This window comes from Dermacentor silvarum, chromosome 1, assembly GCF_013339745.2.
Source record: "Dermacentor silvarum isolate Dsil-2018 chromosome 1, BIME_Dsil_1.4, whole genome shotgun sequence".
NCBI classification, from domain to species: Eukaryota; Metazoa; Arthropoda; class Arachnida; order Ixodida; family Ixodidae; genus Dermacentor; species Dermacentor silvarum.
In genome coordinates, this window is record NC_051154.1 from 113,234,696 (window position 1) to 113,247,731 (window position 13,036).

General features: G+C 45.8%; 1 protein-coding gene and 1 pseudogene across 1 annotated transcript in view; both read left to right on the top strand.

Annotated features, from left to right (window-relative positions):
* Nucleotides 1–13,036, top strand: part of LOC119454315 (uncharacterized) — a 276,608-nt gene that overhangs the window by 145,576 nt on the left and 117,996 nt on the right. The window lies entirely within an intron of this gene.
* LOC119437792 (U2 spliceosomal RNA) lies at nt 10,345–10,524 on the top strand (annotated as a pseudogene).

The following is a 13,036-nucleotide window of genomic DNA, read 5'->3' on the forward strand; positions in this document are numbered from 1 at the left end:
TTGCTCATTCTGCTTTCCTATGGTGAGGCTAGGTTACGGAACTCTTGGGAGCGCTGTAAACTATACAATGTGAACACCCAACGAGAGGAAGTGCGTATAGCCACTCGCTTCGTATACACAAATCTCTCTAGTAATTCGCAATGAAACCACCCGGTTCAATTTCTTCGAACTGAGACGACCTGCTTCGGCTTTATTTCACAATCTTATCTATCCAGTTCCCGGCTGAATGCAATGTATAAACTCTAGGCTGAACCCCCTGAAGAGGTTCTATTTTTTTTTTTTTCCAATGTGCACTCTACAAGAACAGACCCAGCGACAATACGCGCCGAAGGCTTCTTTTTCTTTGCGAGCCGGCATCTGTCTGAGCGTAAAAAAGAAATACATACATATTAGCTGAAATGTATACACACGCGGAAAGAAGCAGCGGCGTATCCCATGGGAGCCCCCGTAGCGCGCTATTAGGACCCCCCCAGGCGCGGCATATGCGGGGCCTACCGCGCCTCGAAGACGCAGGTGTCTTCGGACGTCGCAACGCCTCGGGACGCGATCAGCCGGGGCCTCCCGCCTCGCGCCAGCGGCGACTGCTTCGTTTCGGGGGTCGCTCCATTCAGCACACCGCCGAGCCTCGTCCGCAGACAGCACGCCGCGCGCGTGTCTGTACGCTTACCCCGCTCCTTTTCTTTACTCGATCAGTCTCTGTAGCGCCTTCTCTTTCCTTTCCGGGCGCATATTTGCAGCCGAAGAGGAGGAAAGCTTTTGCTGAGGAGGCTTCCCCCAAAGTCTTACGTCTGAAGCAAATGAAGTCCCGAAGGAGTCGAGGCACGCACCTCAAGCCCCTCGCTTTGCAGGAGGCTTTTTTTCTTTTCGCTTTATCAGGGCGCCGTTCCTATAGTAGCGCGTTGTAGCTTCCCGTGTAGCACAGAGCTGCTTAGCGTACATACATACGGGGCGCGCTGCAGTCGGCGATTGCCTCGCGTTCGCTTTCCCTGTCTCTTACACCCCCCCCCCCTTTCCCCCCTTTTCCTTCTGCTTTCCTGTTTACTTCCTTGACAGTTCGGCTTTGCAGATTTTCTCTGTAAGCGTGCGCGGAAGGTAAAGATGGAGGAGAGAGGGATAAAAGAATAAGAAACTAGAGCTGATGAAATATGAGGAAAACTGGCCTTGGGCATTTTGGCTTCTTTATTTACAGCATCGTTGTATATGGATCCCGGCTCCCTTTTGCCCAGCAGCTATATACAGTGCGGATTTCTATGTAAAAAAAAAAAAAAAAACCTCGGCAGTTTTGTTGAGAAATTCCACCTGTTCCTATCGTTCTGCAACGAACGCGGTGCACAAAGACAACGTGCACGGGGAAAGCGATACAAGCAAGCGCTGCCTGTGTCCGTTGTCTCTGTGCGCTCTACAACTCATTTCTGTCTGCTTACACGACTATCGAACATTGGGGAAACACCGGCGACGGAAATTTCCAGCACTTTCAGTACTACCAAATAAATAAATCAAATAAAAGAGTGCTGATGTTCAGCTAGGAGTCTGTGCCAAGCTGCCCAGCTATTGCTATCAGCATTATGCGAGAAGAATAACGGGAACCTAGAGGCTTGATCTTTGTTAGTTACAACCAGATGTAGCAAACAGATAACAAAGCAATCATAATGAATAGGGGAAATAAATGTTAGTTCTAATTTAAATGTAGAGATAATAAGGAAACATGGGGAAATGAAAGAGACTCTATTAAAAAATGATTTGGGTAGAACCCTGCTTCGACAGTGTTTTAACATTTCCAGTGAATAATAAAAATTTTAAACGTGGTTTGTTGAGGCACGCTTTAACCAACCGTAAGGCGCGACAAGACAGTTGAGGGAAGGGCCGTAAGGCTGTGTGCGTCACGCCAGTGCAAATTTACGCTTCTCGTACTTTTGGATGGTAGTCTGGAAGAAAGTGACATTATGTTTTAGTGCTCTTCGGTGCTATATATTGGGCTCGGTGATATGTATTTGACATTCCGGGCACGTTGGGCCTAAGAATCGCATGATCTCGACGCCATAAATTATGCTAACGACTATTCCATTCATTCAACAAGCAAGATGGCGCGTACTCTGAAACGGGACCTCGTTATGGAGCCGCAAACTCATCACATATGACGAGACGCCGCAGTATGACGAAACTCGTTGAGATGGAGCGCAAGCAGCCGCCGTCGCCTGAGTCGCGTTTGAAGGGTTCTCTGCATTGATCATCAGCATCGCGTTAAGATTGTCATTCTCATCACTTACGGTCCCGTTTTTTTTTGTTGTTTTTGTTTTTTAAATCGCCGTTTTCGCTGAAGCCCCCATGGCTTGAGCTGTCGCCATTCATTTCTGCATTTAAATCGTATCTTTATCGCTTCCTGTCGCATTGCATTATGTTCTGCGCTGGACCTAGCGAGTGAATAAGGAATTCCATTTCGCAGGAACGCTATTTTTCTCTCTCTCCTACGCGTATGCGCCACGAATAGTCTCCTGCTGCGAAGAGATCATTAAAATTTGGGAAGTTGAATTTCATGATGTGAAAGAATAAAACTGGCAAACAGCCCTTGACTTCACGTGAAGTGCACGAAAATGTTAGTGCAATAAAGGGCCCTTAAAACACGTTCTGTAAATTCTATTTTTTCGTTACTGCTTAGTATATTTAATACTTCTCCCTCCTATCCTCATTGTGGGCGCGCTGGTTAATGCTGCAGCGCGTGCAGCCGTGTAGCTCGTACAACGCCAACGATGCTCGGTCAGCCATGCATACCCACGCCGCATCCTTTGTTATCCTTTTTATTTTTATGTCTATTAACTTGTGAGCGTACCGTTCTCTTCCGCCCAAGAAAACCGCCCTATTATTGCCCCTGAAGCAGAAACCATGCAAAGGCAAAAGTACCTACGAAATATAATGGAGGATTGAAACAGAGGAGATGAGGAACAAGGCACCATTCATTGCCGCGTTTGTTTATTCGTTGTTGTTATTGCCGTCGTCGTCGTCGTCGTCATTAATGTTGTCGTTCGCTCTAAGAAAGGAAAATTATAAATGCATCACGCCATCGCAGTGGAGACCGATTCCATGGATGCCCGTATACGGGCATCCATGGAATCTCGACGACTCTGGCGTTCTCCTGCTGTGCACCAAATCACTGGTTCGGCCTCCTAAGACGGTGTCCTTCGTTACCTGGGTTTATAGCTTCGGATAGTAAAACGCCATTACTCAAACAACCCAAGACCCGTGACCTGCCGGGTTCGCGGGGCGAGTGAATGCCGGGGTAAGCGAGTTCACGAACCGAATCAAGATGTTTGCACGTTTATGCGTACGATTAAGCACTCTGACTCTGCTGGCACCGTAACTTCATGTATACGAACAATCATAGTAAACCGAACGTGAAAAATTGAATCCTATTTATTTATATCTGTAAATGCGCACTGTTACAGTGAAGGCGACGACGCGTAGCCGCGCGTTCTGAAGGCCAGCGGGTGACAGAAAAGCTAACTTTATTTGACTTCATCCATGATGTTTCCAAAGTAACACATGGAGACACTCTAGCGGCGGACTCCTGGTTAATTTTTACCACCTACACTGTTATTCGACGTGTACTTATTGTTCGGTAGACGAACGTTTGTTTTCTTTTCCCTTTCTTTTGTTATTTTTTTTTCCATTCCGCCTCCCTGGGAATGATATCGCCGCGGCTGGGAATTCAAACTGCCTTCTCGTGCTCAGGAGCCGAATTAACTGTATCTGCGCTCCGCTCGTGTCATTGTTACGCTCTTGTATTTGTTGAAGGAAAACAAATAAATAAATGGACACTACGCCAGTTATTATGTCTTTCCTGTATCAAAGTTCTTGCCCTGGCTAATTATGGGTGTGCTAGCTGATACTGAATGCGATTTTATCCGTGTAATAGGGCTCCACAAAAGCCGGCAGTATCGTTCCCACGCTCTCAGAGAAAGCCTAACGTTTTCCCCCGGTATCTCATTCGAGAAACACTTTCACTTTATGAGGTTCCGAGAACGTATGCGGTCAGAACGTGCGGTCATTTGACCCCGTTTTCTCAAACAGGAACAATTGAGACTTTCAACTCTGTATTCGTTGCCGTCTGTTGTAATTTTCTCGTATTGCTTTCAAAAAGACGACTCCCTAAAGAAGTAAAGGCTTCCGAACCACAGCAGGCTTAATTACTTCGTGAAGTATATCAGTGCATGAAATGACGCTGGATTAAAAAAAAAAAAACGCCGCGGAGCGCGTATTGTATAGCGAAGTACGAAACACACGAAGCTGACCAAATACGAAACGCGGATTTCGACCCCTGCGTATACGTTGTCGTCGGGCAGGCAAGCTTTAAAGCGAACAGGCCAAGAAGGGCGAGAGAACACGTGGCGGCTACTAAACACTCGAGAGTGGGCAGTGAAGCTGAAAGATGCGCTTCCGCGATGGCGTGACTTTCCTCTTGTTTGTTCTCGCGACTCGAATAGCCAGAGCGTTGCCATCTTGGCGCGCCCCATGCGGCACTGCTCTGTATACGACGCCTTGTTGATTTGCTTTTTTTTTTCGGTGACTTTTGCCACGGGGCTTATAATCGGCAGGGAACCGTGGCCTTGCGCACCGCTGATTAATAACGCCGGGCGTTATTAGCGGGCCTCCCTAGAATGGCTCAATATTGTTTTCGCCGGGCTGTGGGAGGCCGCAGACCACTGGGGCCTCGACTTTAATTAAGTGTCCTCCTGGGGCGGTAAAGAAAAGAAAAGCGGGTAACGAGAAGGAGCCCGTGACAAGGTAGGACGCCAAAGCGAGGAAGTCATGCGTGGTCAGGAAGCCAGGCTTCCGCACACTGGGTATAATTAACCAAGAATGGCCAGACTGCGGAAGGAACTAGATGAAAGCAACTTGCGTTGTCCTTCGCAACTCGCAGGAATGAGCTTTTATGACAAGGACGTAGGGGGTCAAGGCTGTGAGGAGAGCGCATGCCACCATGTGCGCTGTGCGACGATATATGCATATACCTAGGCTCGTGAAATAAAAATATGAATCCAGAAGGTCAAGGCTTCTGTGATATTAAGGTGCCACTTTCGTTTGCTGACTTAGTGACGCTCTATCCGCCCTCCTCACTGTATTTCCTGCCTTTTTTTATGCCACAAGAACATAAATTGTTCTATACAATTTATGTGTTCTTGTGCGAAGTGAAGAGTGCTCTTACGCCCGACTACAGGCGCAGAGAAACCCAGAACATTCACTCATTTGGTAAGGTGAAAATATTGCCGGAGCTGCCCGTTTAAGTTTCCGTATATGGCAAACAAAATCCTAGCGGATTTTGTTTGTAGCGCTACGTGACGACTGCTCCGCTACTTTTCTTTCACTTTTCTTTTCCTTTTTTCTTCACGCTCCGTCAATAAAGTTTCCAATTGGCACAAACTCCTGGCGGTGCGTTTCTTTATTACACAATATTATTTGCTACAGCCTTTTCAAAATTTCCTTGTTCACAATTTGTTGTTCTAACGGACTTTCTTTTTTAAGTTTCTTAATTATCCTGTGACCACTATACGCAGTTTAATCGAGGTGATCTTTCTCTGTGTTACTTTTAGCGTGTACCACACCCTCTGCCCCTCTATACCTATACCAATTCTATGAAGTTACACTCACAATTTGTGTGCAAAAAGGGCAGGCCAGTGACTATTTCGGTTCAGCTTGGGTTATAGTCAACAACGGGTCCAGCCATATCACCCGATATCGTGCTTCGCTAAGTGGTCTCGGGTATATTTCTTGCGCCAGATTATCGAAAGTGCATAAATCTGCAGGATACACAAGAGCATCACAGAAAATTCACTCCTGTTTGCGCCCGTGCCCCCAAGGAGTTCGCAAAGCTACTTAGTAATGGGTCTCAAAAGCACCAAAGCGCCATGGGTAGTTACTCCATGTAACCGCTGCTACAACGTTCAATGAACATTCCTTCTAAAGGCATGCTCGGGTCTTCAGACCTGTTGTTGACTCTGTGGAAGAAATAAACACTGATAGACCAGGAACCGAAATTGAAAGCAAGTCGAAGGGAATAAGAAATCGAGTCTTCTTGTTCATAAACCAAAACTTCGCTCGGAGGCTTCATCTTGAGGAGGGTGAGAGACAAGCTTAGGCGCAGATTGGCGCTCGTGGAGAATTCTTGGCAGGAAGCGAAGTTAAATGATGAAAAAAAAAAAAAAAAAGATAGGCGAGCAAGCCGTAACGCAATAAATGAAGCAAGCAAGCGCTGTCGAGAGAAACACGATTTCGGGCGTCCTCGGGAGGCTGGAAGCCGAGCGAGGATTTCAAGCCGCCTGCCGCAACGTGCCCGAACGGCACGCTCCCCCACCCGCGGGACGCGAAAGCCGTGTCGGAAGAAGCCCGAGAGATGTGAGCCCCACCGCTTCCCCTTGTCGGGCGCGGCTTCGGCTGATTGGCGAGAGCCGCCTTGGCTCCCCGGTCGCCTCGGGCTGGCAGTGCCGGTGTGAGCGCGTGCACGCTTCGGCCAAGAAGACGAGCGAGCCAACAGCATGGGCGCAGTGCTCTGAGCGCCTCCAAGTTCGCTCTCTCTATTTCTCTCACTCCCCCTCGCCCTTTCTTTTTTTTTTTTTCACTCGCTTTTGCGACCACTAAGTCGGCTATAGCAGAGCGATAATTAAAGATGTCGATAGTTATCTGCGGATTAGACTTGGAACGCCCGCGTATTCCACCAGGTTTTGGACCAAGCTATACGTATACATTCTCCTGCACTATCTATATGTAGCGCAGGGGAACGTGTTGTTTGGGTGGTTGGTGCTTGCTAAAGGACGTAACGCAACCAAGCGACACAACCACAAACGTGTCTACGTTTCTTTCCTTGTCGTTGTGTGGCTGCCCTACTTTATGTACTTTACTAATATGTTAAATCACTGGCCTTACTGTCCTGAGAGATGCTTACCCTGACATCGGTGATTGATGGCCCGATGACGGAGCGAAGTAATGCTGGTGGGACGACGCATTCGGTGCTTGATTGAGCAATTGTGACAACGGCAGTGATGCAATAGTGTCAATGACAGAAGTGAGGACTCTGGTGAGCGAACGAAGTATACAGCGCACGTCATTGCGCACGTCATTGCATCGAAGTCATTGCGCACGGCGACAGCCTAAGAAAATTAACTTTAAACTCCGCCCACTCAACCGCGCCGGACTTGTCCTCTGAGATTTAGCGCTTTAAAACGTAGACTTACCGCGAGACGCGGATCTCGTAAGAAGTTTGACTCCACCGTGACGTCACGGAAATGAACATATATAATGGACTTCTGCATCAACACTAATTCTCTTAGTTGGACAGCGGTTTATATTCGCCACTGCACTCTTAGGTTGTCACCGACTATAGTGCGAAGGACTGCGCCAATGGACCAGTTTGAGAGAGAGAGAGAGAGAGAGAGTATAAAAGGGCTAAAATTAAAGCTTTATACTCTCTCTCTCTCTCAAACTGGTCCATTGATTTTTTGAGAGAGAGAGAGAGTATTGAAGGACTAAAATGAAAGCTACCCGCCGTGGTTGCTTAGTGGCTATGGTGTTGGGCTGCTGAGCACGAGGTCGCGGGATCGAATCCCGGCCATGGCGGCCGCAATTTGATGGGGGCGAAATGCGAAAACATCCGTGTACTTACATTTAGGTGCACGTTAAAGAACCCCAGGTGGTCCAAATTCCCGGAGTCCCCCCCACTACGGCGTGCCTCATAATCACATCGTGATTTTGGCACGTAAAACCCCATAATTTAATTTTTTTTAATGAAAGCTGGGGAGAATAGCTATATAGTGAAATGGCCTGACATCCTACCCTAGATTATGAGGGATAAAAACAAAATAAAAATAAACATAAGAAAAGAAAAAGAAGAAAAAAGAAGAAATAATTAACGATAATGCGTTAGTTTAAAAAATAATAATTAAAAATCGCTCATTCATAAAAAAAGAAAGAAAAAAGGAACACTACAGCAACAAAACGATATGCAAACGGAGTAAATCCCACGGGACTTGATTAGTCGTATACGTCTAATCATATTTTGTTTTTACTTTCGAAAAAAGCTACAGTTACCTTTTTCTCTGTTTTCTTTTTCTTTTTTTTCCCCTTTCGCTAGGTTGCACAGCAGACGCCACTCATAAGGGTTAAAGATTCACGCACTGAAAAACTACCCCATTATTTAAACAAACCGTCACGTGGTCGCCTTGCAGCGAGGCCTGTCCTGTGGATCAACGCAAAAAGCGCGAACAACCCAGGAGAATGTTGCGCATGCCGCAACAGAGAGTAAACGGTCGTCCAATACGGGTCGCACTATCGAGGATTAGCTAAATGCAAGGATAAAAGCGGCGCTTCGCCCATGCAAAAACAAGGCGTCTCGTTTTCCCCCACGCCTTCTATGTTTACAAACACTTTTCAACGAAAGCTTAAAATAATTGAACGTTGCATATTTGAATGTATCCTTTGAATGATTCGTGTGAAGATGTGTTTAGCTGTCGAGTTTGTGCGCACCTAACAAGCGATGCTTCATCAATGTGTCATTTTTCTCTCGCTATTGCATGCTTTAAGGAAGAGCGTAAAAATGCGCATTTTGCTTGAATGGCGCCAAGCATGAGCAACACGTCTCAAGAAGTTGCTTCTTCTCAAGCTGTTCCTCTTTTTTTTCTTAATTTTTTTTTTTTTTTTTTTGTGTTGGCAGCGCGTATAACTGGGGGGGGGGGGGGGGGGGGGGAGGGGGGAAGCACTTCTAATTTAGTGCGCACACTCGACATGTGAGCAAAAAAGTTCCCTTAATGACCGAAGCAGCTATCTTTACGGTGCATGACTGCAACGCTGCACAGTAAACAAATTAAATCCGATAAGCGTGTTTTAGGCCTGCACCTGTTGTTGCACCGTTTCAACACCCTCGGGTGTTTGTATGCGCCTTATGAGAGCATTCTTACACCTATAAGGTGTTCGCCCGCCCTGAAATCTGTGGCGCTATATATAGCGTAAATCTATTCCAATCTGTTTCTATTCCATTTACTTCTTTAACCCTTCGCGATTGGTCGCACATTTTTGGGGTGATGCCCGCTTAGCCTGTCTGTCGCTATATAGACGTCACGAAAACCGCGAGAACTCTCCATCTCAAGGTGGCATGTACACACTAATTATGCATGATTAGGCCGAATAAAAGAAAAACAATTCTTTCCTTTGTCACCATTAGCTTTCCGCAATTGGTGAAAATGCTTTTGGGCACGCCTAGTTCGTCTGTCTGTCGCGCGACGTCACGAAACCGTGGAAGCTCATCCCGTCAAAGTGACGTGTGCATACTAAATATGCATTAATATGCCGAACAAAGCTGAACTTTTTTGGTATAGCCGGAGACTGCCCCGTTCCGAAAGGAATAGAAGATGGCTGTCGACTGATCGCTCCTGCGCTGTGTACTAGAAGCTGTCTGCGAGAATTTATTTCTTTGCGTATAATAATAATAATAATAATAATAATAATAATAATAATAATAATAATAATAATAATAATAATAATAATAATAATAATAATAATAAAAGTTAGCGTAGCTTGCACTGGAGGCGCAATGCTAAAGAGACAGCGGAGCTGATGGACACCTAGCTAGCTCTGGCTTTTGGGCTAGGCTAAGCACTACCAAGTCATCCCCAGCATTTTACGGAATTTATTGATTATTTATCGATTAGCTATTGATTGGCTATCGCTAGGTATTGGCCACGTATTTGGGCTAGGCTAAGCACTACCACGTCATCCCCAGCATTTGCCGGAACTTATTGATTATTGATTGAATATCAATTAGCTATTTATTGGCTATCGATGATTGACTAAACTGAAGTATTCCCAACCATGCTTACCTAGACTTAAGCATGGTTGGATAAAATAAGGCATGGTTGGTATTAGATAAGAAAAAATTCAGTGCCATTCCACTATGTGAAGGTGGATGACCAGCGAAGCTGTGTATGTGATGATCGATCGTTGCTCCTGTGAAACGTTCCAAGTTTGCGGGATCGGGGCCACATGGACGGTTCCTATTTCTTTTCGCCTCGCGGTCCTGGTGAGCAGCACGCTTACGCTTGGCGTCCGCGGCCCGCTCATCGTCGGTGGTCTCCTTCCACCGCCGCGCCCATACCCTTTTCTGTTCACGCCGTCGTTCTTGGCAGGCACGTTGTTCTTCTTCAGACCGTACAACAGGCGGCCTACCCATTTCACAGTCAGAGCAGAACTGAGGAAAGGAGCCTACGTAGAGCATGACGTTAGGAGACAGAAGACACTCAGATTGGTAGGCACTATAGTTTGAATACGCGGGATGGCGCACACGTGTATGGTGCCAACGTAGACATGGCCGACGCGGGTCAAAGTGTAGTATCTGTTCTTATTAGCTTAATATCTGATAAGGGTTATATTTGGACCCAAGATATTAAACTCATTTTTGCGAGATGGCGGAGTACTTGCAGCCTGCTTCATTACCACCGCGGGTCGGCCCGGTATTGCACTGTCTTCGGGATCGACCCACGTTTTTGGTCTGCGGACTTCGATCTGCTGGAAACTAGGCATATACAGCTGCGCTGTAAAACCTGTAATGGTAGGCAATGCTATTCGCTTTGAAGCTCAACAAAAGTCACCCCCCCCCCCCCCCCCTATAAACGAGGAGAGCGTGTGACTTGGCTGCTGAAACAACCTTGTGTGTCACCGCCTGTGCTTGGGTAGTCGGTTGCGTCAATTTGACGTCAGGAGATTGGTATAAAGTCTGAACGGACTAAATTTACGTTATAGGGGGCGCCCCTGTTCTTGCACCACCCATAAGAGTGTTAAGGACACGTTTCACCTATAGCGAACAGATTTTCTGCGGTGCTTGAAGCGGGCTGGTATGCTTTCGTTGACTGATGCCAATTTGTTATGAAATAAAGCAGCTTGTTGATCCAAAAGCTCTTAGGAATAACTACTTTGCCTGGATTACAATGTCATTGCAGAATAGTTTTGTACGTATCTAAGTACATTTGTTACTTTGCGGGACTGATTTTTTTTTCTTTTTTACTAGCGCACTAGTGCTTGCACGTCGCTTTTATACTAATGTAACATTACGAAAAGTGATCGATCGCATTGATATATGCCTCTGGTTTCAACAAGTCATTGCCATCGCTCAAGCGTTTCTGGCCACCCACGACCAGCTGTGTTCTCGAAAGATTTGCCGGGCTTGAACCGTACTGGAGTAGCAACAAAACTTTATGTAAAATGCTGGACAAATTATGTGTATAGATACCCACATATGAGCAGCACCAACATAGCCGCTGTCTGGTTCAGTGGAGACTAGCTTCCTCCTGAAGGTTCCAATTCGCATCGGTGCATTTTTTCGGTGCCTAATCTACGGACGATATGTTTGTACTTTGTTTCAATATACATGTAATAATGTTCGAAGCAGGGTTTCGAACGGAAAAAAAATGCCGGTTCGGCTCGGGTTCGGATTCAACGCGCTCCGATTTCGTTCCGCTTCAGTTCGTCTGGTTGACCTCCCTGCCTTTCCTCTCCTTGCTCTCTCTCTCTCTCTCTCTCTCAGTTCAGGTTCGGAGTCATGAAAATTTATAATGGTTCGCGAACCAGTTCGCAACACTGAACCGGTTCGCAGACCGGTTCGCAACAGTCTATCTTGCCCTATGGCGATATGCTGCATATAGTACTGTCGACTTGATCGCATGCGCAATTTTCATGAAGAGAAGGCAGAAATTTACAAATAAATTACACAGATACAGGAGAATTTTCATGTACATATTAAAGACAAGGTCATTTAGTGAGAATTACTGCATCAGCATAAGTTCTGCGTAGCTTGCACACTCGTTACTTTGACAACAGCAGAGTCAGTTAATTTTTGTTTTGTTTCTGGTATTTACTACAGGACTGACAGTGAGGGAACTGTGGCATGGTGATGCATGGTGTCGAAGACAGCGTGAATTCATATTATGTTACATAAATTGCAACTTCAAATTTCTAGTCTGTAGCAAAGAAAGAAGCCAGTTTCAGTTTTCTGCTTTTCAAGAAGCAGGTGAGGATATTGATGCTTCTGAACGACAGACAAGGACGGTTTGTGCTGAAGCACGCGTCGATACTTCTTGAGACGTTGCGCGTAGTCTTGCGCTGGCTAAGGGCGGACAAAGAAGTCAGAAGCTTAGGTCGGCAAAATAAGTGCAACTCACTCAGATTCGCTCGCAAATTATTATTATTATTATTATTATTATTATTATTATTATTATTATTATTATTATTATTATTATTATTATTATTATTATTATTATTATTATTATTATTATTATTTGCTTAGGGCTCACTCGGAGTTCATACTCACCAGAATCAGACTCGGGCCGGTAGACTTGGCCTACAGACTCTCACAAAATCAGGCTTTCTCGTGAATTGAAAATATCACTGATTAAAAGACCTTCATACGAGACTAATATATCGCACATGCAGAGGGAATACAAACGCTAAACATTTAGAAAAAAAAAAAGTATGGACAATGTGGTGGTGGTGGTACTGGTCGTGGCGGTGTAGCAAACAGTGGGGTAAGCGTGGCATGCTTAGCGGCTATTGTTCTGCCTGAGCATTTCATACTGTTTAAACATACAAGCAAGTTACTTATTTCCTGTGCATCACAATATTTTTGTAAGAAACAAACATGTATGATGCGCAATGTTTGAAGGGCTCAAAAGCAGGCACATTGTGTCCCACGAGTGATTTCTACAACTCGAAGAGCGTTGTACTCTGCTTGGCTAAGCACCAAACATGCGTTGAACCATGACACGTAACAAAAACATATTTCGTGTGCCGTTTAGAGCAGCGATTACCGCTCACTGAGAAGGTGACAGCATTCATTAGCGACCGCAGTGTTATTGTTACAATAAGTGATGCAGCTGAACTCGTCGATATTCCTCCTCGAAGACAGTCTTTTCCGCTCTCCGTGTTTATCTCATTTATCTAGCTTTAGTAACAAGTTGACCTAACGAACGAATTGGGAGCGTCACCAGAAAGTTGATTGCGTGGA